Raw genomic sequence first — 26533 nt, 5'->3', positions numbered from 1 at the left:
TAACCAATCATTGCAAATTTGGCCAGAAACCTGAGTTGTTGCAAATATCTCCAGTATAGACCTGGAAGGAGCCAGGATGCAAAAAAGTCTATCACCACAGTCATTGACAGGTGCATATCTGGGAGCGATTATTTGCTGCCAAAGCCTCTGAAAATGCAAAAATTCCTTTGTTGCTTGCCACACTCTGTAAACCTTTGCAGCTTCCTCCAATGGTTTTGTTTCCTGTAATTATACAGTTGAAGTAAAAGCTGGAAGAAATCGATCAGCAACAAACCTCTAAGTGGTTGATGAGCCTTTTTTAAATCGTGCTAGTGGTGAATCTGCTATTGAGCATGTGTTCAACTGTGTGAGATTGAGAGAGTTTTAGTTGAAGTATTCAACTCTGAAGTACCAGTTAAGTATTGCAGGCTGATTGTCGTCATGATCAGTCAGCTCTACATCTGATGGATATTCAGAGAGTACACTAATGTTCTTACAATATGTCGTCTGATGCAATTTGCTCTGTGTTATCATGTGTGTCATAGATACATTTTGGAACTTTAGTGGCATTTGTAGGCAAGAATTGTTTCTCAGTCAATGCATCTTTATTTTGCTGTTGGAAAATCTCCAACAAATATCATACCTGCACAGATCTACCTAGTTGTAGCTGAATAAAAAGTGAGTTGCCTCCTCGTACAGGCCATTATTACTTTGATAAAAGAGCACTGAATGCTGGCATGCCAGAATAAATGACCGAAACAAAATATTAAGCAACCTTACGGATTTGTTTTTAGAATACCCATTGCAGTGAAATTGCAACAGAACTTTGCGTGTCTTGACATGCACTTTTCTACTCGAATGAGTAATGTGAGAATTCTGAAGAAATGCGGCGCAGTGCAAATGGGCTAGTAATCCAGGGCAATGGTTTGGCGATGTGGGTGTGCATCCCATCATGGCAGATGGTGAAGTTTGAATTCAATTCGTAAATCTGAAATGATACTTCACTATCACTGCGTCAAAATCCTGGAATTCCCTCCCTAATGGCATTGTGCGTCAACCCACAGTAGGTGGACTGTAATGGTTCAAGAAGACAGCTCACCACCATCCTCTCTAGGGCAACTAGGGACGGGCAATAAATGTTGGCCAGCCAGTGACGCCCAGGTCCCCGATTGAATAAAAATAAGCTAGTGCAGTGATAGCCATAAAACCACTTAACTACTTAACTGCTTCATAAAATTCATGTGTTTGCTTTTCATAGAGTCATAGAGATGTACAATATGGAAACAGTCCCTTTGGTCCAACTCACCCATGTCGACCAGATATTCCAACCCAATCTAGTCCCACCTTCCAGCACCCAGCCCATATCCCGCCAAACCCTTCCTATTCATATACCCAACCAGATGCCTTTTACCTTTTATATACATGGCTAGCAGTTTGCCAACTATTGAATTTTATGGGCAAATTGATTGTTTCTGTCTTCACTGACCCTATACAAATTGGAATATGATTGTTAAATGTATTTTCATGGAGCTCCTCAGCAAGCAGTAGTTCACCTTCAGACAAAAAGCACTGCAGATGCAGGAAACTGGAAACAAAAACAACGCTGGGAAACACTCCAGTCAGACAGCACCTGTGGTGCATACAGAGACAAGTTAACATTGCAGGCGTGGTTCAGACGTCAGAATAGGTGAGTTCTGATGATGTATCCACACCTGATACATTAACTTTTTTAAAAATGTTGATGGACCTGGGTGTTTCTAGCATTTTGTATTTCTGTTTCAGAGATTTGCCTTTCTCCTTCTCACCCCCCCCCCCCCCACTCCTTAATGTTATCCGTGTCTGATGAATCCATGAAGAAATTCCATTCTGAATAGCAAGTTTTTTCTTCCTTTAGATTTTATACACAGTTGTGAAAGACGTGAATGTTGCTTGGCAACAGAACATCCCTGAGGTGTGGCCAAGGGCATGTAGACATGTTTTATTTGAGCAATGGCGTCACTCATTAATAAGGAAATTAAAATGCTATGAACTGCCCTCTTAGGTCAAAAGATTCTGAAGATAATAAAATTACAAGGTAGTTTCCTACTTCAAATGTTGAGAATAAAAAAAGAACACTGTCAGGTGATTAATTTATAAGGAATGAGGAAATTTTAACAAATGCAGGTTTCTTAGAAAAGAAATCTGGTCATACTAGTGAAATTTATAAAAGGAAGGCATTACTGTAATTTTTTTTATTATTTCAACGACAGTTTCGTGCTTTTTAAAAATGTCCCCTCTGTGCAATTCACTACTCCTCAGCTGAGAGGACAGACCCAGTCCTTCACCCAGCCTTCCCTCTATCATTCAATTATTATTGCAGAGAATGTGCAAAACTATGATGACCTTGTAAGAGACTGAGTCACTAAAACAAAGAAAGTTCATGACCAGTTTATTGAGTTGAACTGAATTGAATTGAATTTATTGTCATGTGTACCGAGGCACAGTGAAAAGCTTTGTCTTGCGAGCAACACAGGCAGATCACACAGTTAAGTAAATAATAGGTAAACAGCAGCAAAAACAAAAACACAGGTACAGGCGAATATTAAGAGTTTGTGAGCCCATTCGATATTCTAACAACAGTAGGGTAGAAACTGTTTCAAAACCGGCTGGTACATGTGTTCAGGCTTCTGTACCTTCTCCCCAATGGGTGAGGTTATCGAAAAACATTGCCAGGGTGGGTGGATCTTTGAGAACGCTGGCGGCATTTCCTTGACAGTGGGCCTGGTAGGTGGATTCTATAGATGGGAGATTGCCCTTCGTGATTGTCTGTGCAAAACCTACCATCTGCAAAATAAATAAAATAATAATCTGGAAAAATTAGTAGCATCTTCGGAGAAAACTAATAGTAACTAATAGTAAGTTCATTCAGGTAGCAACATAAAAATGTTGTGGCCTTGGAGAGCGTCCAGAGAGGGTTCCTGGGAATGAAGAGCTTATCATATGAGGAGAAGGTTGAGAACTCTGGATCTGTACTTGATAGAGTTTAGAAGGATTGGGGATGGGGTAGATTTCATTGAAACTTATGGAATACGAGAAGCCTGGATAGAGTAGACGTGGAAAACATATTTTCACTAGTAGGAGAAACTTGGACCTGAGGGCACAGCCTCAGAGTGAAGGGACGACCTTTTAGAAATGAGAGGAGGAGGAATCTCTTCAGCCAGAAGCTGATGAATCTATGAAACTCATTGCTGCAGAAGGCTGTGGAGGCCAAGTCACTGAGTGTCTTTAAGACAGAGGTTGATGTTTTCTTGATTGGTAAGGGGAATCAAAGGTTACAGGGAGGAGGCAGGAGAATGGGGCTGAGAAACATATCAGAATGATGGAACAGCCTTGATGGGCCAAATGACCTAATTCTGCTTCCTATATCTTATGGTCTTGAAATTAACTGTTCACCCTAACTGTCTCAGGCTTTGAATGAGTATTTGACATTGACTCCCATGTGAAAAAAAATTGGATTCCTTCATGGTTTCATCGGTGAATTTTGTGGAGTGTTGCTTTGAAACTGCCGTACAGTTTCCTCCTAGAAACTGGTGGCATCTAACACCAAGATGCAATCTACATAGTCCATACTCTGTATAGTTGTAGCCATTTTTATTGTGTTTCAACACCTACTTTTAAAGTTACCTACAGATCTGAATCCAGTTCGCCTATACCTCACCCTAGTTTTATCTGTTGTCAATCAGAGGATAGTAATTTCCTAAACAATGAAAATACCAGAAGTGCAAAGGATAAAGAAGTGCTGGATGCTTGGTTGATGATTGGACCTGTTCTACAAGTAAATTATGCTGGCTGGATATAGAACTTGTGGAACCTGACTGATTGATAATCTGTTCTAGTCAAGTTACGCCCAGGTTTCTGACCTGAATAAGAAGTGCTTTTAACTCCAAGGGGGTAAATTTCTTCAGAATTGCTCCTGCCCCACAACCTTAACTTTGGCAGAATCTCTGTTTCTTCTGTTGTGGTAGGGCTCCCACCAGAATCCTGCTCTGCCTAGCTAGCACCTAGCTCAGGAAGAAAAGTCAGGTTTACAGTGATACCGAGAGATGAGGCATAAGTAGTAATGTGACACCTGCCTCTAGTGGCAAAACTTCTGGCTGAAGAGATTCCTCCTCCTCTCATTTCTAAAAGGTCGTCCCTTCACTCTGAGGCTGTGCCCTCAGGTCCAAGTTTTTCCACAAATATCCAAAAAATTATAAGGTCAAGTGGATGAAATTGAGTGAATATGCTCAACTAATCTCAGACATCAATCACTTTAACTCTGCGGGATTATGAGCCAGATCCTATTCCGGTTTTGCCACTAGAGGCAGGTGTCACATTACTACTTATGCCTTATCTCTTGGTATCACTGTAACCCTGACTTTTTTGTGGTTCTGTTCGACGAGCTGGGAATTTGTGTTGCAGACGTTTCGTCCCCTGTCTAGGTGACATCCTCAGTGCTTGGGAGCCTCCTGTGAAGCGCTTCTGTGATGTTTCCTCCGGCATTTGTAGTGGTTTGAATCTGCCGCTTCCAGTTGTCAGTTCCAGCTGTCCGTTGCAGTGGTCAGTATATTGGGTCCAGGTCAATGTGCTTATTGATTGAATCTGTAGATGAGTGCCATGCCTCTAGGAATTCCCTGGCTGTTCTCTGTTTGGCTTGTCCTATAATAGTAATGGGACAACACTACTATTATTGGACAAGCCAAACACAGAACAGCCAGGGAATTGGCGCATGTGCCTGACGGCGCGGACACCAGTGCATACGCAGAACAGCATAAACATTGGCACAATTGCCTGATGGTGCAGATACCAGTGCATACGCAGAACAGGACAAACATTTGCACATGTGCCTGATGGTGAGGATACCAGTGCATACGCAGAACAGGACAAACATTTGCACATGTGCCTGATGGTGAGGATACCAGTGCATACGCAGAACAGCATAAACATTGGCGCATGTGCCTGACGGTGCGGACACCAGTGCATTAGCAGAACAGCATAAACATTGGTGCATGCGCCTGACGGTGCGGACACCAGTGCATTAGCAGAACAGCATAAACATTGGCGCATGTGCCTGAGGGTGCGGACACCAGTGTATACGCAGAACAGCATAAACATTGGCGCATGTGCCTGACGGTGCGGACACCAGTGCATTAGCAGAACAGCATAAACATTGGCGCATGTGCCTGACGGTGCGGACACCAGTGTATACGCAGAACAGCATAAACATTGGCGCATGCGCCTGACGGTGCGGACACCAGTGTATACGCAGAACAGCACAAACATTGGCGCATGCGCCTGACGGTGCGGACACCAGTGCATTAGCAGAACAGCATAAACATTGGCGCATGTGCCTGACGGTGCGGACACCAGTGCATTAGCAGAACAGCATAAACATTGGCGCATGTGCCTGACGGTGCGGACACCAGTGTATACGCAGAACAGCATAAACATTGGCGCATGCGCCTGACGGTGCGGACACCAGTGTATACGCAGAACAGCACAAACATTGGCGCATGCGCCTGACGGTGCGGACACCAGTGTATACGCAGAACAGCATAAACATTGGCGCATGCGCCTGACGGTGCGGACACCAGTGTATACGCAGAACAGCACAAACATTGGCGCATGCGCCTGACGGTGCGGACACCAGTGTATACGCAGAACAGCATAAACATTGGCGCATGCGCCTGACGGTGCGGACACCAGTGTATACGCAGAACAGCACAAACATTGGCGCATGCGCCTGACGGTGCGGACACCAGTGTATATGCAGAACAGCATAAACATTGGCGCATGTGCCTGACGGTGCGGACACCAGTGCATACGCAGAACAGCACAAACATTTGCACATGTGCCTGATGGTGAGGATACCAGTGCATACGCAGAACAGGACAAACATTGGCGCATGCGCCTGACGGTGCGGACACCAGTGCATACGCAGAACAGCACAAACATTGGCGCATACGTCTGACGGTGAGAACACCAGTGCATACGCAGAACAGCATAAACATTGGCGCATGTGCCTGATGGTGTGGACACCAGTGCTTACGCAGAACAGCATAAACATTGGCGCATGTGCCTGATGGTGAGGACACCAGTGCATACGCAGAACAGCACAAACATTGGCACAATTGCCTGATGGTGCGGACACCAGTGCATACGCAGAACAGCACAAACATTGGCGCATGCGCCTGACGGTGCGGACACTAGTGTATACGCAGAACAGCATAAACATTGGCGCGTGCGCCTGACGGTGCGGACACCAGTGTATACGCAGAACAGCATAAACATTGGCGCGTGCGCCTGACGGTGCGGACACCAGTGTATACGCAGAACAGCATAAACATTGGCGCGTGCGCCTGACGGTGCGGACACCAGTGTATACGCAGAACAGCATAAACAGTGGCGCATGCGCCTGACGGTGCGGACACCAGTGTATACGCAGAACAGCATAAACATTGGCACATGCGCCTGACGGTGCGGACACCAGTGTATACGCAGAACAGCATAAACATTGGCACATGCGCCTGACGGTGCGGACACCAGTGTATATGCAGAACAGCATAAACATTGGCACATGTGCCTGACGGTGCGGACACCAGTGTATACGCAGAACAGCAGAAACATTGGCGCATGCGCCTGACGGTGCGGACACCAGTGTATACGCAGAACAGCACAAATATTTGCACATGTGCCTGATGGTGAGGATACCAGTGCATACGCAGAACAGCACAAACATTGGCGCATGCGCCTGACGGTGCGGACACCAGTGTATACGCAGAACAGCACAAATATTTGCACATGTGCCTGATGGTGAGGATACCAGTGCATACGCAGAACAGCACAAACATTGGCACAATTGCCTGATGGTGCGGACACCAGTGCATACGCAGAACAGCACAAACATTGGCGCATGCGCCTGACGGTGCGGACACCAGTGTATACGCAGAACAGCATAAACATTGGCGCATGCGCCTGACGGTGCGGACACCAGTGTATACGCAGAACAGCACAAACATTGGCGCATGTGCCTGACGGTGCGGACACCAGTGTATACGCAGAACAGCACAAACATTGGCGCATGCGCCTGACGGTGCGGACACCAGTGCATTAGCAGAACAGCATAAACATTGGCGCATGTGCCTGACGGTGCGGACACCAGTGCATTAGCAGAACAGCATAAACATTGGCGCATGCGCCTGACGGTGCGGACACCAGTGCATACGCAGAACAGCACAAACATTGGCGTAATTGCCTGACGGTGCGGACACCAGTGTATACGCAGAACAGCACAAACATTGGCGCATGCGCCTGACGGTGCGGACACCAGTGTATACGCAGAACAGCACAAACATTGGCACATGTGCCTGATGGTGAGGACACCAGTGTATACACAAAACAGCATAAACATTGGCTCATGCGCAGAACAGTGCAAAGATTTCAATGGGCACATCGGCACATTGCAGAACGAAGGGTATGAACCAATGCCCCCTGGAATCACGCTATTGCCAACAGAGGTCAGTGTACTCCAAATTACCATTCCCTAATTCTTCAGCAACGTTACAGCCAAATAGCTGAAACATGCATTATCTCAGAACTACATGTACATCACTTCATTGCTTTTATGCTCTGCTGAAAAAGGATAGTTCTGTAAAAGCACTCATGACTCCTTACAATGACTGAGCTGGTGGAGTTCCTATTGTACTTAGGAGGATGAAAAGAGCCCACTTAACTCAGTAAGAATGCTGGAACTATTTCATCATTGCACCTGAAATGAAAAATAAAGGTCTGTTTTACTTAATTTACATAGAGTCATAGAGATGCACAGCATGGAAACAAACCCTTTGGTCTAACTCGTCCATGCTGACCAGATATCCTAAATTAATTTAGTCTCATTTACTACATATAGCATAGCATTCACAGATTGTGCAGCCTCTGATAGGGGGAAGGGGGTTCTTGAAGTCAGCATATAGAATGCAGCAGCCGTCAAGGTCTAATGTCTTTTGAGTTTAAACAACAATTCTATAATAAAACAAATGCTTTTTCTGCCACCAACATTGAGTAAAGAGCACTGTACTCCTCTGTGATGGAAGCTGTGATATCAAATGTTTAATATAGCTGCTTGGTTCATCATAGTGGAAGTGCAAAGGTGTTCTGACAGCATGAGGACCAGATTTATTAGGCATCTTGCAAACTACTGCACAATTAGCAGCTTCTCTGAAGGTTTGCCAAATGTAGACAGTCTTTTGGTATAGCTGCCTGCCTGCAGCAAGGAACTGATCCGTAATTTGATTCATTGCACTAAACAGGATTTATATCCAATCTTTTGTTGATATTTTCTAATTCTCATTTTTTTTTTACGATTGCCAGTCATTATCCTCTGCAGTGGTCTAGCCAGTGAGGTACTGGCAAGAACTGGATATTTGGTATTTGGCCTATTTATTTGTGTGCCATATGTAGTTGTTATATGAAATAATGTTTTCTCCTTTTGGATGAGAATCTACCTCGTGTTTGCCTGATCTCCTGCTGCAGCATCAGTGAAAACCCTGGAGAAATGACTGACCCAGCTGTTTTTTATCCATTTTAACCACTGTTTCTCTGGGGTTATTGCCAGTCATCTACCAGGGAATCCCTCTGGAAATTCCAGGCAATTAATTTTAATGGGATGCATTTAGTAGGGATATTGATGTGGTGAAGTAAAATTAATTACTGGATTGAACATTTAGAGCATGTTTAATATTATATGGCCTTTGGTCTTTCACCACAAATTAGTCTGCCATATTCAATTTTGGGCAGGCTATTAATTAAAAAGGTATGTGAAGGGCAAGCAAGCTTAATTTGTGAAGTCTCCAATAACCTTGAATTTTAAATTTATTTACATATATAACTTGTGTCTTTAAGGTAATGTGACCCTATTGTGACTCTTTTAAACTTGCAAATCTGAATAATATCTTTGCCCATTGGATGCAATGGTATATGAATGATATTTGAGTGGGAACACACCGAGTGGAGACTAAGCATGAAGTGAGAGGGGGAAGAGGTGCTGCTTTTGTACCTTGCTTCCAATTACTAAGCTTTCAAAGGGCATAAATTGATGATTGGTGAGTTTCATTAAAGCCAACACTGGGGAGTTTAAGTTTTGGTTTAAATTTATGGTTGAACTTGTTAAATTACTCGATATAACCATAGACAAAGGTTGAAAGATATTTATAAACTTTAAACATTTTTAGTCAATTGAAACACAGTGAAGGCTGTGCACAAGATGTGTTGCATTTGTAGCATGTGGAAGGTGGTGGCCGTTAGTGTGACCCACAGTAATCATGTCTGCAGTAATTGTCTGCAGACTGAATAATTCTAGCTCAGAATTGATGAACAGGAGCCTGAGCTTCAGGTATACGAGGGAGAGAGAAAGTAAGAGTTTGCATGTTCTTCCCATGTTTGCATGAGTTTTCCAACGCGCACTTCGATTTCATGCCACAGACCAAAGATATGTAGTCTAGGTGGCTTGGCCAAGCTAAATTGTCTGTAGTGTCTAGAGATGTACATGCTAGCTGGATTAGCCATGCTAAATGCAGAATTACAGGGATAGGATGGGGGAAGCTAGGTCTGGGTATTATGCTGTTCAGAGGGTCGGTACAGACTTAGTGTGTCAAATGGCGTCTTTCTGCACTGCAGGGATTCAATTATTCTATGATTCTAAGATAGGCATTTTGTTCTAGGAGATGGATACACCCTTTACATGAAGTACTTCTGATCTTATCAGGGATGGGAAGACATGACAGCTGTGAGGCAGCAGTGGGGACCCTGAAGAGTCTCTGCCTACACTGTACTTGTTCAATAGATTCAAGTTTCTTGCCATTTGTATGTATAAGAAAAGGACCTTCCGGGTGGATGAACAAACTTATCGCAGCCCTCTAGTTGGGTGAATGTGAAGGAACAGTTGTAGCAAGGGACGATAGAGTTGTGTCCTTTACATGTGAGAATATTGTTCCCTAGGCAGTTTTGCCTACCTGGTGGCATGATCAAGGACATCTTTCAGGATTGGAGAGGAATTTAGGAGTGGTCGGGAAAGATCTGGTTGGTCAGATACAAAAGTAGCACTAAGAAAGGACCCCTATTGAGGGAGTTTGAACAGCTAGAATCTAAATTATAAAGCAGAACCACAAAATTACTAATCTCTGGATTAATAACTGAGCATGAGAAAATTGACATATCAGTGAATTGAGATCAGTATGGGAGGAATGGGTTATGATTTATGGGGCATTGGAATCAGTTGTGGGGAAGGTTAGAGCTATTATATTAGGATGGCCTTCATCTGAACTACATTGACAATGGAGTGATGAATTGTACAGGAAGGGCTATTGAGAGGACATGAAACTAAATAGTTGGAGGGAGTGTTCACTAGGGAGGAGATTTGGAAAGTTAAATAGAAAAAGCAAGGCAATGGTACAGAATTGCAATGTGGGTGACGATAATTAGTGTGACAGGAAGGGACAAAGCATACAAATACAAGAATACATTTGAAAATATGGTTAGATTAGGGGAAATGGGGAGGGAGGAGGTATTAGGGTGAAGGAATGTTTAGAAATTCAAAGATAAAATTTGAGACAATAGAAATATGGTTAAAGATGAGCTGGGTAGGACAGAAAGTTAGCCGTAATAGTACATCTCAGCATAGGGATCGTGAAGAAAATAATAGTTTATTAAAAAAAAATGCTGAAGTTACTTCACCTCATGAATGGAGCATCTGAAATAATATAGATAAACTAATGGTGCTACCAGAGAAACATGGTTTAAATCAGATCACCATTACATATATAAAGCTACAAGGTGACAATGGTTGGGAAATAAATATTCCGGAGTGCCCAGGATTTTGAAAAGACAGGAAGAATAGAAAGGTAGGAGGAAGAACCTGCTGGTGAAGAATGACTTAAGGACATCAGGAGAAAAGATCTTAGAAATCGAGAAGTAAAATCAGTATGGTTGGAATTTAGGAATAGTAAAGCTCAGGACATGCTGTTGAAGGTCATTTATAGACTGTCCAACTATAGTTATACCATTGGGCATAATATCAAACAACAAAAATGGAGTTTGTAACAAAGGCAATGCACTAATTTTGGAGGATTTTAATCTTCATATGTACTTGATCAATCAATTTGCAAAGGTGCTCTGGAAGATAAGATTGTAGAATGGTTTTGTTACAGTTTCCTGCAGCAGTATGTCATGGAACCAGCTAGGGATAAAACTATTTTGAGCAAGTATTTTGTAATAAGCCAGGGTTAATTAGTAATGTTATAGGAAAATAGTCCACTGGGAAGTAGTGATCATAATACATATCCTTTGTAATTGTATTGTACATCGAATTGAAAATGATATAGTCCAATCACAAATAAGAATCTTATACTTAAACAAAGCAACTTACATTGACATGAGGGAGGAGCTAGCTAAAGTTGGTTGGGTAACTAGTCTAAAATGTATGGCATTAAAGAAACAGTGAGAAATAATTTATTAAAACATTTAGAATGTTCGGCAACAGTGCATTCTATTGGGAGGTTAGGGCCCTGCATAGACTTTGAGCATAGAGGAAGGTGGTTCAAACAAGGTATTGAAGGAGGAGTTGGATTGTTATTTGAAAGGGAAGAATGTGCTGGACAAAGACAATGAATAGTACTAGGTAAGCTGCTTCACTGGAGTACAGATGCAGAATCGATGGGTTGAATGGCCTTCTTCTGCTCTTTAACTATTAAGTGATACAGTTGTATTAGTGGATGTACAGGGAACATTCAGTTTGGTCCCCGGGATAACAAGTTAAGTAAATTAGGACCGTGTACACTGGTGTTCCGAAGAATAAGGGGGAATCTCATAAACACCTGTAAAATCCTAAGAGGACTTAACTGGGTAAATGGAGGGAGAACTTTCCTGATCACCGGGTAGTCCAGAGATGGGGATCACAGTCTAAGGGGGCTAGGGGTTAAGCCATTTAGGATTAGTGGTGCTGGAAGAGCACAGCAGTTCAGGCAGCATCCGAGGAGCAGTAAAATCGATGTTTCGGGCAAGAGCCTTACCTAGTTAAGCCATTTAGGGACTGAGTTGAGGAGAAATATCTTCAACCAGGGAATGGTGAGCCTGTGGACTTCTCTTCCGAGAAATCAGTTAAGGCCAAAACATTAAATGTTTTCAACAAGGAGGTAGATATAGTTCTTAGGGCTAAAGGGATCAAAGCATATTGAGAGAAAGCAGGAATGGGGTACTGAGTTAGATGATCAGCCATGATAATATCGAATGTGGAGAAGGCTTAAAGGGCCGAATGGCCTACTCCTGCTCCTATTTTCTGTGTTTCTATATTCTCTGGAGTTAAGAAGGACGAGAGGTGATCTAACTAAGAATGTTAAGATTATGAAATGCTTTGATGGTGTAGATTCTGGGAAGTTGTTTCCCTAACTGGGTCATCTAGAAGGGCCTCAGGTTCAGGATAAGGAACCAATCATTTGAGACTGAAATGAGGAGAAATTCCTTCGTCAATGCGTTCCACCAACTTGGAATTCTCTACCCAAGTGGTTGTTGATGCACTCACATTGAACATATCTAAGGCTGAAATAAATCTTTAGTCTCAGAATCGAGGGATATAGAGAAGGAGATGCAACAGTGGAGTTGAAACCCAAGATCAGTTATTATCAGAATGGGTTACTTCCAGTGTCAGGTGCTAGTGTGGGTAAGAACAGAAGGATATGGCAGATGAATGCATGGCTAAAACAATAGTGCAGGGGGCAGGGTTTTAGATCATTGGGATCTTTTCTGGGGCAAAGGTGACCTGTTCAAGAGGGACAGGTTGCACCTGAACTGAAGGGGGACCATATCTTGGTGGGCAGGTTTGCTAGTGCTACAATGGAGGGTTTAAACTAGATTGGCAGGGCGGTGGCATCCTCAACAGCAGGGAGGTTAGTGCAAGGCTCAGAGGAGATGTGGTAATCAGAAACAGTAAAGTGAAGAGACAGGTCAGGCTGGAACACGACAGGGGGCAAGGAATGCCTGTTAGATTAAATTGCATTTATTTCAATGCAAGAAGGCTGACAGGTAAGGCCGATGAACTCAGGGCATGGTTAAGTAGGTGGGGCTGCGATATTGTAGCCGTTACAGAAACATGGCTAAGGGAGGCATAGGACTGGCACCAGGGTACAGGTGCTTTAGGCGGGATAGAGGTCGAGGAAAAAAGTTGGGGAGTGGGGAGGAGTTGCATTTTTGATTAAGACAAGTATCACAGCAGTAGTCAGAGATGAAATAACAGAAGGATCATCCAGTGAGGTTTTGTGGTTGGAGCTATGAAATAAGAAGGGGATGGTGACGTTGCTAGGGGTTGTACTATAGGCCCCCAAATAGTCAACAGGAATTAGAGGAACAAATATGCAGGGAGACTGGGGACACTTGCAGGAGCAATAGGGTTGTCACAGTAGGGGATTTTAATTTTCCTAACATGGGCTGGGACTGCCAGGGCATTAAAGGCTTAGATGGGGTGGAATTTGTTAAGTACAATCAGGAAAGCTTCCTCAAGCATTACATAGAGGGTCCTACTCAGGAAGGGGCAAAACTCGACCTACATTTAGGAAATAGGGCAGAACAGGTGATGGAGGTGACAGTGGGGGAGCATTTTGGGACTAGTGACCATAGTTCTATTAATTTTAAATTAGTTATAAAGATGGACAAAACTGGTCCAAGGTTCAGGGTCATAAATTGTGGCAAGGCAAATTTTGGCGGAATTAGACAGGAGCGTGAAGGGGTTTCCAGGCAAAGGGACCTCCAGTAAGTGGGAGGCCTTTAAAGGTGGGATAGCTGGAGTTAAAGATCTACATGTTACTGTGAGGGTGAAGGACAAGGTTGGCAGGAATAGTGAATCTTAGATGACAAGAGATATTGAGGCTTCAACCAGAGAAAAGAAGGAGGCATGACTCAGGTACAAGCAGCTGGGATCAAGGGAATCCTTGGAGGTATACAGGAGTTTAAATTAGATTCCCTACTGTGTGGAAACAGGCATTTCAGCCCAACAAGTCCACACTGACCCTCCGAAAAGTAACCCACCTTGACTTATTCCCCTACATTTACCCCTGACTAATGCACCTAACACTATGCGCAGTTTAGCATGGCCAATTCACCTGACCTACACATCTTTTGGAATGTGGGAGGAAACAAGAGCAAATCCACAGAGAATATGCAAACTCCACACAGACAGTCGCCCAAGGTGGGAATCAAACCCCGGGTCCCGTGAGGCAGCATTGCTAACCACTGAGCCACCGTGCTGCCTGATTTTACTGAAGAAGGAAATCAGGAGGGCAAAAAGGGGGCAGGAGATTGCCTTGGCTGAGAAGATTAGTGTAAATCCAAAGAGGTTCTTTAAGTATATTAAAGGAAAAAGAATAACCAGAGAGAGAATAGGGCCCCTCAAGGACCGAAGTGGCCATGTGTGTGTAGAACCGCAGGAGGTGGGCAATGAATATTTCTCCTGTGTTTACCATGGGAAAAGATGTGAAAACTTGGGAACTTGGGGTAGTTAGTGGTGATATTTTGGGGACTGTCAATATCACTGTAGAGGAGGTGATGGATGTAATAGAATGTATGAAGGTAGATAAATCTCCTGGTCCTGACCAGCTATATCCAAGAACACCAAGAGGCTGGAGAAGAAATTGCGGGGCCCTGGCTGATATTTTTGCATTATCATTAGCCAAAGGTGAGGTCCCAGAAGACATGAGGGTAGCAAATGTTTGCCATTACTCAAGAAGGGCTACAATGAAAATGCTGGGAAGTAGAGACTAGTAAGTCTAACATGTATACTTGAGAAAATTCTGAGGGCTAAGACATACATGCATTTGGAAAGCCCAAATATTACGTGCAATTCTAGTCTCCTTCCTATTGGAAAGATGTTGTGAAACTTGAAAGAGTTCAGAAAAGATTTACAAGGATGTTGCCAGGGTTGGAGGATTTGAGCTACAGGGAGAGGCTGAACAAGCTGGTGCTGTTTTCCCTGGAGCATTGGAGGCTGAGGGGTGACCTTGTAGAGGTTTACAAAATCATGAGGGGCATGGATAGGGTAAATAGGCAAAGTCTTTTCCCTGGGGTCGGGGAATCCAGACCTAGAGGGCATAGGTTTAGGGTGAGAGAAGAAAGATATAAAAGAGACCTACTGGGCAATGTTTTCACACAGAGAGTGGCACATGTATGGAATGAGCTGCCAGAGGATGTGGTGGAGGCTGGTACAATTGCAACATTTAAGAGGCATTTAGATAGGTATATGAACAGGAAGGGTTTGGAGGGATATGGGCCGGGTGCCGGCAGGTGAGACTAGATTGGGTTGGGATATCTGGTCGGCATGGACGGGTTGGACCAAAAGTCTGTTTCCATGCTGTACATCTCTATGACTCTATGACAGGGTTTGGTTAGGGGTAGAAAATGTGTTGCTGGAAAAGCGAAGCAGATCAGGCAGCATCCAAGGAGCTTGAGAATCGACATTTCGGGCATGAGCCCTTCTTCAGGAATGAGGAAAGTGTGCCAAGCAGGCTAAGATAAAAGTAGGGAGGAGGGACTTGGGGGAGGGGCGTTGGAAATGCAATAGGAGTAGTCAGCATGGCTTTGTGAGTGTGAGATCATGCCTCACAAATTTGTTAGGGACCTTTGATGAAGTGACCAGGAAGATTGACAAGGGTATGGTCATAGATGTAGTCTATATGGATTTCAGTATTTACTAACTCTTCTTTGAGAAGGTGACCAAACAGGTGGGTGAGGGTAAAGTGGTTGATGTGGTGTATATGGATTTCAGTAAAGTATTTGATAAGGTTCCCCATGGTAGGCTATTTGAGGCTGCTTTCATTAGAGAGAAGAAAGTTAAGAGGTGACTTAATAGAGACATACAAGAGGATCAGAGGATTAGATAGGGTGGACACTGAGAGCCTTTTTCCTTGGATGGTGATGGCTGGAAGGGCTCATGCCCGAAACGTCGATTCTCCTGCTCCTTGGATGCTGCCTGACCTGCTGCGCTTTTCCAGCAACACATTTTCAGCTGGTGATGGCTAGAACGAAGGGACATTGCAGAAAACACAGAGGCATGGGATTGAGGGTGACTTAGTGATTTGGATCAGAAATTGGCTAGCTGAAAGAAGACAGATGGTGGTAGTTGATGGGAAATGTTCATCCTGGAGTTCAGTTACTAGTGGTGTACCACAAGGATCTGTTTTGGGGCCACTGCTCTTTGTCATTTTTATAAATGACTGAGATGAGAGTGTAGAAGGATGGGTTAGTAAATTTATGGGTGACACTAAGGTTGGTGGAGTTGTGGATAGTGCTGAAAGATGTTGCAGATTACAGAGGGACATAGATAAGCTGCAGAGCTGGGCTCAGAGGTGGCATCTAGAATTTAATGTAGAAAAGTGTGAGGTGATTCACTTTGGAAGGAGTAACGGGAATAGAGGGTACTGGGATAATGGTAAGATATTTGGTAGTGTAGATGAACAGAGATCTCGGTGTCCATGTGCAAAGATGCCTGAAAGTTGCCACCCAAGTTGATAGGGTTGTTAAGAAGGCGTACGGTGTGTTAGCTTTTATTAGTAGTGTGATTGAGTTTCGGAGCTATGAAGCAGCTGTACAAAACTCTTGTGCGACCACGCTTGGAGTATTGCATACAGTTCTGGTCGCCGCATTATAGGAAGGATGTGGAAGCATTGGAAAGGGTGCAGAGGAGATTTACCAGGATTTAGCCTCATATAGATGGAAGGACTTATGAGGAAAGGCTGAGCGATTTAAGGCTGTTCTCATTAGAGAGAAGAAGGTTAAGAGGTGACTTAATAGAGACATGCAAGAGGATCAGAAGATTAGATAGAGTGGACACTGAGAGCCTTTTTCCTTGGATGGTGATGTCTTGAAGAAAGGGACATAAATTGAGGGGTGATAGATATAGGACAGATGTCAGATGTAGTTTCTTTACTCACAGAGTAATAAGGGTGTGCAATGCCCTGCCTGCAACGGTAGTATACTCGCCAACTTTAAAGGCATTTAAATGGTCATTGGATAAACATATGGATGAGAATGGAATGGTGTAGGTTAGATGGGCTTCAGATTGGTTTCCCAGGTTGGTGCAACATCGAGGGCCTGTACTTCACCGTAATGTTCTATGTTCAATGTTCAGAAAGGCTTTTGATAAGGTTCCACAAAGTAGGCTGCTCTGGAAGGTCAGATCGCATGGAATCCAGGGCAAGCTGACAAATTGGATACACAATTGACTTGACGGTAGGAAGCAGAGGGTAATAGTGGAAGGATACTTGTTGGACTGGAGATCTTTAACCAGTGGAGTGCCTTGGGTCTGTGCTGAGCCCATTACTGTTTGATATCTATATCAATGATTTGGATGAGAACATCCAAGGCATGATTTGCTTGTTGACACTAAAATATGCAATATCATGGACAGTGAAGAAGGTTATCAGAAATTGCAGCAGGACCTTGATCAGCTGGCCGAGAAATGGCAAATGGGGTTTAATATAGATAAGTGTGAGGTCTTGCATTTTGCAAAGTCAAATCAAGGTAGGAGTTTCATGGTGAATGGTAGGGCCTTAAGGTGTGTAGTGGAACAGAGGGATCTTGGAGTTCAGGTACATGGTTCTCTGAAAGTGGAATTACAGGTAGACAGGGCACTGAAGAAAGCTTTTGGCACACTGACCTTCATCAGTCAGGGCATTGAGTATAGAAGTTGGGAAGTTATGTTCCAGTTATACAGGACATTGGTGAGGCTGCACTTGGAGTATTGTGTTCAGTTTTGGTCACCTCGTTATAGGAAGGATATTATTAAACTGGAAAGAGTGCATTAGAACTTTTAAAGGATGTTGCCTGGACTCAATGGTCTGCGTTATGGGGAGAGGTTGAACAAGCTAGGACTTTTTCTTTCTTTCTTTCGTAGTAGACCAAGGGGGGACTTTGTAGAGGTGTATAAGATTATAAGAGGCGTGGATAGAGTGAATGCGCTCAGTCTTTTTCCGAGGATTGGGAAATCAAGGTCTAGAGGGTATCAGTTTACGTTTAGAGGGGAAAGAATAAAAGGTAACCTGAGGGGCAATTTTTTTTACACAGAGGGTGAGTACGCAAATGGAATAAGCTGCCAGCAAAAGTGGTTGAGGTGGGTACATTAACAACATTTAAAAGGCATTTGGACAAATACATGGATAGGGAAGCATTAGAAGGATATGGGCCAAATGCAGGGAAATGGCGCTAGTGTGGATGGACATTTTGATCGGCATGGACCGGTTTGGGCCAAAGGGCCTGTCTCTGTGCTGTAGGACTCTATGTCTCTAAGATTGTATATTGAATGGCAGACCGTGGGAACATTTTCCTGCTCTTACTTAGGTTTTTGTGTTCCGATAACATGACGTAGTTTGAAGCAATATGTACTATATGCATTCTCTTTTATTTATTTTTCTAATCAACCCATTCAGAAACATTATTCTACACCTCTGGAGCAGATGGGACTAAAATCAGGGCCTCTCACCCCAAGGGTCGGGACACTACCACTGTGCCACAAGACAGCCTCCTACCCAATCTTTTATTTATGTTCAAGAATTGAAATATTGCTTGGTAAATGCATCAATTCCTTCAGTCAGCAATATCTAGCAATCTATGACCTGCGCACAAATCTGCAAGCACTGTGAGAATTCCTGTAAAAACCTTTTTTGTCAAAGTTCTAAATATGGAACAGCAGACGGTTATGTTATATTATACTGTTCAGAATGTATAGTGGGTCGAACATCATTTTCTGCCTTGTTCTCTCTAAAAACTCTGGCTTTGGTTGTTTCTCAACAGGCTGATCATTTTTAGTGGGATACCAAGAATTGCTGTAATGTAGTAGATGTCATTGTTCAAATGGGATATTTAAGTTTCTAGTTTTTGATATATATAAGTGGGCAGTTCTGTCAACTCTCCAGTAAGGATGGGAACAGTGAAAAACCACTCCTGAGTGCGACTTGTAATGTTTTCCTTTATGCAAATTAAATTGTAGACTTGCTAGATTGCTTTAACACAGTCCTAATTTGAATGAAAACAAGATGTCCTGTTCTGGGTTCTCAGGATCTCTGAAAATATCATACATTAGTTCATCTCAATGCAAATTGGACTCATTTGCATACACTTCCCAAAGAGCAAATATGCCCAGAGGTTCAAAGAATATGGGTCAGGCTGTGACAGACAACTCGAGAGTTGGTGCAGCACTGAAAACTTATTCACTTTACACTTCTGTGGAAGCAAATAGGTCAACCTTACAGCAGATTGCATTGAGTGATCTGTAATATGATTGATTTGAAGGAACCTAGCTATAAAATGACTCAGTTTTTAAAAGAAATTGCTCTCAAGTATGACAGTACTGGGGCAAAAGGAGGAGAAACTGTCACTACAGATAAAAGTGGTTTGAGAGGGTGCCTCACCTTTTTACGATCATTAAATGCCTACCTTACCCACTTCATCCATTTTGCATTCAGACTATTCCAAATCGGAGCAGCATCTTTTTCCTACTATCTGTTCTTTATTTACTTGTTACCAAAGAAAAGATAAGAAGTAATTCTTAACAAAATATACCGCGTTTACATATAACAGAGACATTGTATTTCTGGGTTAACTTGATACATCTATTGGTTTCAGAAATCAAATCAAATTTCTTGTTTTTCAAGTTAGCCTTGTGCAGTGGGCAAGGTAATTAGGGGGAATTAACTGCGTGGAAAGCATACTGGTACAGGAAGGGTGGGAAGAATTAGGTGCACTGGTGTTACCTTCCAGTGTTTTACAGAACTGTTCCAACTGTAAATCAATGCCAGCATCTGATTCATCTAATAAACCGGACATCTATTTTAATTCTCAATGACTCATCAGCGGAATAACTCTAAAGGAGGAAGAAACTGAGGGAAGATTTATAATATTTTGTTTGTTTCAAGCAAGCAGACAAGCTGGTCTTTCTAAGTGTTTTCCCCTTCAAAATGCAATGAATTAATCTCCTGGTTGCATAACACTGAACTAATTGTCAGTTTGTCCAATGAGACTGGCTCCCTTGGAGTTTGTGCCCATGGCAGTCTGACTGATAGTTCATGAGAGCCCCCTACTGGGCAGCTGTAGTCTCTGCAGTGTACAATAATAAAGAATAATTGATCTTCCCTTAAATATATATCTGCATTTTGAATGGCCCCAATTATTTTTACTTTAATGCTTTGTTTTTAAATTATTAAAGGGTGGAGTAGGACTCTTCCCCTTGCTGTTTGTTCTTTATTTGTCTGTCACTCATTGCCATTTATGTCCTAATTTGCAAACCTTTGAATGTTTTGGCTGCTGCCCTCCACATTCCTGATGAAAGGCTTATGCTCAAAATGTTGACTCTCCTGCTCCTCGGATGCTGCCTGACCTGCTGTCCTTTTCCAGCGCCACACCTTCTGACTCTGATCTCCAGCATCTGCAGTCCTCACTTTCTCCTAGTCAAAATAATGAAAGTTGATTAAATGTAGCATTTCAGTAAAATATCACTCACAACCCATAGAAGTTCAAAGAATGAGTGGCTTAAGCAAATAGTAACATTCTGACACAGATGTTTATACAGGAGGCCAATGAAGCATCACCACTTACATAATGTGGATCAGGTACGATATTGCAAATGCTTTTCTGCTTTCACAGATGGGCAGCAGTTCAGGGAATTTGCAGTTTTGTTTTGGGTCAATGTCCTGGGGGTCTTAGCAAATGCTTTGTGTAAACTTACACTGAAAAGCATTATTGCACACTGACTCTCCTTATCTGGTATTAGTGGCCTAGGCCAACTCTGGTTCTCCGGTTGTGTTTCTAACTGTGTAAATAATGGGTTACCCCCCATGACCCAGAGGCTGCTGCTATACTTTTGGCAAAATATTGTTTTTCAGCTCAAGGAAAATACACAGGTAAATGTTACAGGTTACAGATGAATATTTTTAAGGAAAATAGGATCTGAATCTCTAATTGTTCAAACCAGTTTCCAGTGCAAGTTCTAACCTTCAGTTTTAGTTGCAGGTGTCCTCAACCCCTTTAGTATTATCTTCCTGTTTTATTTTTGACCTGAGCCCAGTTTCCATTGACTAATTACATTTTATTTAAAATTGACAAAAAAAGAAATATATCTATTAATTGTTTATTTTAAGCCCCAACTCAGCTAAACTAAAGATTCATTGCATTCTTGATAACTCTATCCTAGAATTCCCTACTGTGTGGAAATAGGCCCTTTGGCCCAACAAGTCCACATCGATCCTCTGAGGAGTAACCCATCTAGACCCATTCCTCTACCCTATTACTCTATATTGCCCATGACTAATGCACCTAACCTACACATCCCTGAACACTATGGGCAATTTAACATGGCCAATTTACCTAAACTGCACATCTTTGGATTGTGAGAGGAAACCACAGCACCTGGAGGAAACTCAGGCAGACACGGGGAGAATGTGTAAACTCTACACAGACATTTTTGGTGGAAGATTGGTCATGACCTCACTTATGCAGTGTAGCTAGGTTTCCCTTCGTCTACTGCAGGAGGTACACAAAATGATTAGGAGAGCTGCTAAAAAAGGTCCCATCAGACATCCTCTACACCAATGGCACTTATTTTCCCCTCCACCATTTACCATCTCCACTCTTGTTCTCTGTGCCTAGTGGTACTGAAATCCTCATATCTGTCTGTCTTCTGGACTTAATCTCTACTCCCTGTCCTATTTCATTATGCTCACCTTCCTCATTATTCCTGGAAACTTCTATTTGCTTCCTACCTCCAAATATGAATTCCAAAATCTTGCCCTTGTTTACATCTTCTTTAATAAAATCAGCTTTCTTAACTGAGCAATCTCCTTCATAAGCTCATTGTACTGCAGTCTCACTTTGGTCTCACATTCTGCAACTATTTCCTTAAATTACATTCCTATCTAATCTCTTTTTGGATGGCTTATTTAAAACATACCTTTTAAACCATGCTGTCAGCCCCCTTCTCAGGCTTTCTTTTTACTACCACAATGTTTCTATGCTTGCCTCTGTGAAAAGCACCTTCTGTTGTACAGTTAAAGAGGCTTTACAGATGCAAATTGTAGCTGTTGAATGTTTTATTTTAAAGTTACAAAAACAGGAGTGGTTTCTGACAAATGAATAAAAGAAGACAATGTGATATGAATTGCATTCTGTTAATTGTATAATCATTGTACTTAATTGTTATGTAGATGAAGGCATTTATTGGCATTTTAATCAAGCTTACATAGTTTAATTGAGTCAGAGATACCCAATGAAGAAGGGTTACACCTGAAGCGTTGACTTCTCCACCTCCTGAGTTGCCTGGCTTGCTGTGTTCTTCCAGTCTCCTGCTTGTCTCTCTTGGATTCCAGCATCTGCAGTTTTTTTGTCTCTAACCAGTGTATTCTGGCAATGTTGATTCTGTAAAGGGTAAAGACTGGCTCCAGTATCTTTTTAGTCAATTGGCTTTCTGAATATAACACATTGTTTCTTTTAAAAAATTAATATTTGTCATGTAGGTGTTAAATATTTGTATTTTAAGTTTGGCTAAAAAGTCTCAAAATGCTCCTGCTTGCGTATGAACTTTCTCTGTGTTTTGCCAAAAAATTTAAAAAATACCCAGAGGGTACCTGTGATTTCCTACTGACCAAACAATAGTAAAATTGAACAGTGTGCCATAGAAGTAAGTATTAATGGACTGCAAGATTTTGGGCACAAAATATGTTTGCGTAAATGTTTTTTGTTGCTAGTCAGTCAGTTGACATAAAAATCAGAACAAAACACTTAGGATACTGAATTGTACAATATGATGTATTACACCATGACAAAGATTATACGTTTTTGGGACAGTTCCAAGCTTAAGATAATGAAGCTATTGATGACAATATGGACACAGTACTATATCCATGACAAAGTTCTGATGCTATCTCGTTCTAGGTCTCAACAATGATTCTATTCAGTTTAGTTGTGTGTAGATGTTAGTTTTGCAGGGGTTGGCCAAGTTTGAATTGATAGCAGAGGATAGTTTGTCCAACATTGTTATCAAAATGTGGGAAGAGTGGATTCTGAACATGTGTTTCTTAATAGAGTCATCAAGATGTACAACAGGGAAACAGACCCTTTAGTCCAACTTGCTCATGCTGACCAGATATCCTAAATTAATCCAGTCACATTTGCCAGCATTTGGTCCATATCTCTCTAAACACTTCTTATTCCTATACCCATCCAGATGCCTTTGAAATGTTGCAATTGTATCAGCCTCCACCACTTACTCTGCAGCTCAATCCATTCACCCTCTGCATGAAAATGTTGCCCCTCAGGTCCCCTTTAAATCTTTTCCCTCTCACCTTAAACCTATGCCCTCTAGTTTTGAACCCTCCTACCTTGTCCATTCGCTGTTTCAATGCTACTCATGATTTTATAAACCTCTATAAGGTCACCCCGAAGCCTAGGCAAAATAGCTCCAGCCTATTCAGCCTCTTCCTACAGCTCGAACCCTCCAATCCTGGCAACATCGTTGTAAATCTTTTCTCCACTCATTCAAGTTTTACAATGTCTTTCCTATAGTAATAGTAAATTATCATTTCTATATTTAACGATCTACACAAGTGTTTAACATACCAACCAGTTAATAGTATGCAAGACTATTTTTAATATACATAAGTTTTCATGTTGTCATTTTGACTGGAGTGCATTTAGTCAATTTCATTACAAAGCTGTTATTATTAATTGGAATTCTGAATCAAAAATAAGGGAAATATATCTGTTTGTGGAAAATCAATTGCCTTTTGGCACCCCTGTGCAATTTTTGAGTCTGCCTGAACTTCTGCAATCGGTTTTGGGAGACGTCTGTGCGCCTGACGGTTGTATCAGGTTTTGACCTGCTAATATGTTGTCAAATACAAAGAGAAGGATTTGCACAGCATTCAGCAGAGGGCACCATATACTGCAAAGGAAAGGCAAACCGGAGGCCTTCCTGTGGCAGGTATGTGAAAACATGTTGCATGTTTTTAACTATCTGGTGCAATGTTCCATATATAATAGAAGCAATTAGGAGTGTGAAGTTGTAAAATGACAATTGAGCAATAATTTTACCTTTGGCTGTCATCTTTTATCTGAAATTAACCTTGGCTTAGAAACAAAGGCTGCTTTTTAAAAAAAATTATCACAACACTATCTCTGACAGCAAAGATGGTGCACAGAATGTTTGAAGGATCTGATTCGACAGCCTGTATTTCCTTTTTAAAAGGCCTGATGTTTTCATTTTTTTATGTACTGCAACTGCCGTATTAAGTTAGAATAGAATACCTACAGTGTGGATACAGGCCCTTCAGCCCAACAAGTCCACACCGACCCTCCGAAAGTAACCCACCCAGACCCATTCCCCTAACCTAATATCCTCTAATTAATGCACCTAGCCTACACATCCAGTTTAGCATGTCCAGTTCACCTAATGTGCACATCTTTTGATTGTGGGAGGAAACCAGAGCGCACAGACACAGGGAGAATGCGCAAACTGCACACAGACAGTCACCCAAGGCTGGAATCGAACCTGGGTCCCTGGCACTGTGAGGCAGCAGTGCTAACCACTGAGCCACTCAGCCGCCACATTCAGGATATGGGTGCTGAAAAACCTGTAGACTGATTGCATCCAGTGCAATGGGCTCCCCAGCATTTCCCTCTCTCAGATTTCTACATTATTATTGGACATTCTCTAGTTGTCCTGAGAAGGTGATACTGGGCCATCTTCTGAACAGCTGTAGTTCATACTTTAATGTTGGCCCCTCAATGACGTTCGGTAGGTGAGCAGCTTAAAATATTTGGACTTAGGACAATTCGCTGAGAAACTCTTGCAGTGATGACTCAGGACAGAGTTAAAAATCACACAACACCAGGTTATAGTCCAACAGGTTTATTTGGAAACACTAGCTTTCGGAACGCTGCTCCTTCATCAGATGATTGTGGAGTTAGATCACAAGACACAGAATTTATAGCAAACAATTAGTGTCATACAGTGATATATTGTACAATCCTGGATTGTTCAGTATATCACTGTTTACAATCCAGGTTTGTTCAATAGATCACTGTATGACACTAATCTTTTGCTCTAAATTCTGTGTCTTATAATCTTACACTCCACAACCACCTGATGAAGGAGCAGCGCTCCAAAAGCTAGTACTTCTAAACAAACCTGTTGGTCTGTAACCTGATGCTGTGTGATTATTAACTTTGTCCACCCCAGTCCAACACCAGTTCCTCGACATCATGACTCAGGACTGGATTGACTGGCTTCTTACACGACAAACTGTTCCTCTTTGCAGCAGGTCTGACTGCAGCCAGTTTTTTATCTTCATATTTTACATTGACATCAGCATTGCTAGGACTCCTTGGTACTGTACTTGTTCATTTGCTGTCTTAATGTTGAAGGTAAATGTGATATAATGGTCTACATTGCTAGGTAGATGTGGAGAAATTTTCCACATTACCAGTTAGATGTTCTGGTTGAGGGAATGAAGCAGGTAAAAGAATGATGCTGAAACAAGAGTAAACTCCTGAGATTAAACAATGGTCACCTGGGAGCAGGAACTGAGGTAGCTGAGTTCATTCTCTGAGCAGATTAACAACAAATACTACACACAATTAGGTAGTGCTGTAGAACAGAGAGTCCTAGGGGTTCAGGTTCATAACTATCTGAAGTTTGTGTCACATGTCGACAGGGTGGTTGAGAAGGAATTTCATTTTTGCCTTCATTGTTCAACTTTTGAGTATAAGAATTGGGACGTCATGTTGAGTTTGTTCAGGACATTGGTGAGGCCTCTTCTGGTCACCCTGTTAGAGGAAAGTCATTATTAAGCTAAAAATCTCACAACACCAGGTTATAGTCCAACAGGTTTAATTGGAAGCACACTAGCTTTCGGAGCGACGCTCCTTCATCAGGTGGTAGTGGAGGGCTCAATCCTAACACACAGAATTTATAGCAGAGATTTACAGTGTGATGTAACTGAAATTATACATTGAAAGATTGATTGTCTGTTAGAATACAGTGATAGTTTCATTTCTTTCATGTGTAAATCACAAAACCTATTTTTTGTAAAAAGTTGCATTCTCGGGTTAGCTGTTAACAATGGTGATAGCTAGACAATATGTTGAAGGTGTTAGCCCCCTGTGTTCTCTGTCTATGCCATGATGTTTAGATTGATTCTAATCTAAAAAGTGAGATAACAGAATTTTACATAAATTCATGCAGTTTTTGAGCTCAGAGTTCTACATGAATGCATGCAGTTTTTGAGAAAAGTACAATGTAGCCCTGCAAGTACAAATTCACCCCACAAAATATATGTGTGCATGTGGGTCTTTGTCTGTGTGTGTGTGTGTTTGTGTGTGTGTCTGTCTGTCTGTCTGGGTTGGGGGTTGTGAGTGTGAGAACGTATATGTGTGTGTGTGTAGTGAGTGCAGAGTGTCTTAAGTCTGTGAGGGGTGCATGTGAGAGTGTGGGAGTGTGTGTGTCTGTAAG

General features: G+C 42.3%; 1 protein-coding gene and 1 long non-coding RNA gene across 4 annotated transcripts in view; one reads left to right on the top strand and one right to left on the bottom strand.

Moving 5' to 3' along the window:
- LOC122541331 (grainyhead-like protein 1 homolog) overlaps positions 1-26533 on the top strand; it is a 122740-nt gene that overhangs the window by 66117 nt on the left and 30090 nt on the right. The gene's annotated exons all lie outside the window — the stretch shown is intronic.
- Positions 2448-26533, bottom strand: part of LOC148150529 (uncharacterized) — a 75991-nt gene continuing 51905 nt past the window's right edge. Inside the window, exons 3-4 of the long non-coding RNA XR_015752483.1 lie at positions 20317-20474; positions 2448-2802 (exon numbers count right to left, since the gene is read on the bottom strand). This is a non-coding gene — a long non-coding RNA (uncharacterized LOC148150529). The remainder of the gene's footprint in view (positions 2803-20316; positions 20475-26533) is intronic.

The sequence above is a fragment of the Chiloscyllium plagiosum genome, unplaced genomic scaffold (assembly GCF_037043375.1).
Source record: "Chiloscyllium plagiosum isolate Xiang-an unplaced genomic scaffold, Cpla_swu_hap1 HiC_scaffold_3, whole genome shotgun sequence".
In the NCBI taxonomy this organism is placed as follows: Eukaryota; Metazoa; Chordata; class Chondrichthyes; order Orectolobiformes; family Hemiscylliidae; genus Chiloscyllium; species Chiloscyllium plagiosum.
Note: the sequence above shows the minus strand (reverse complement) of the source record. Positions and strands in the feature narration are given on the sequence as shown.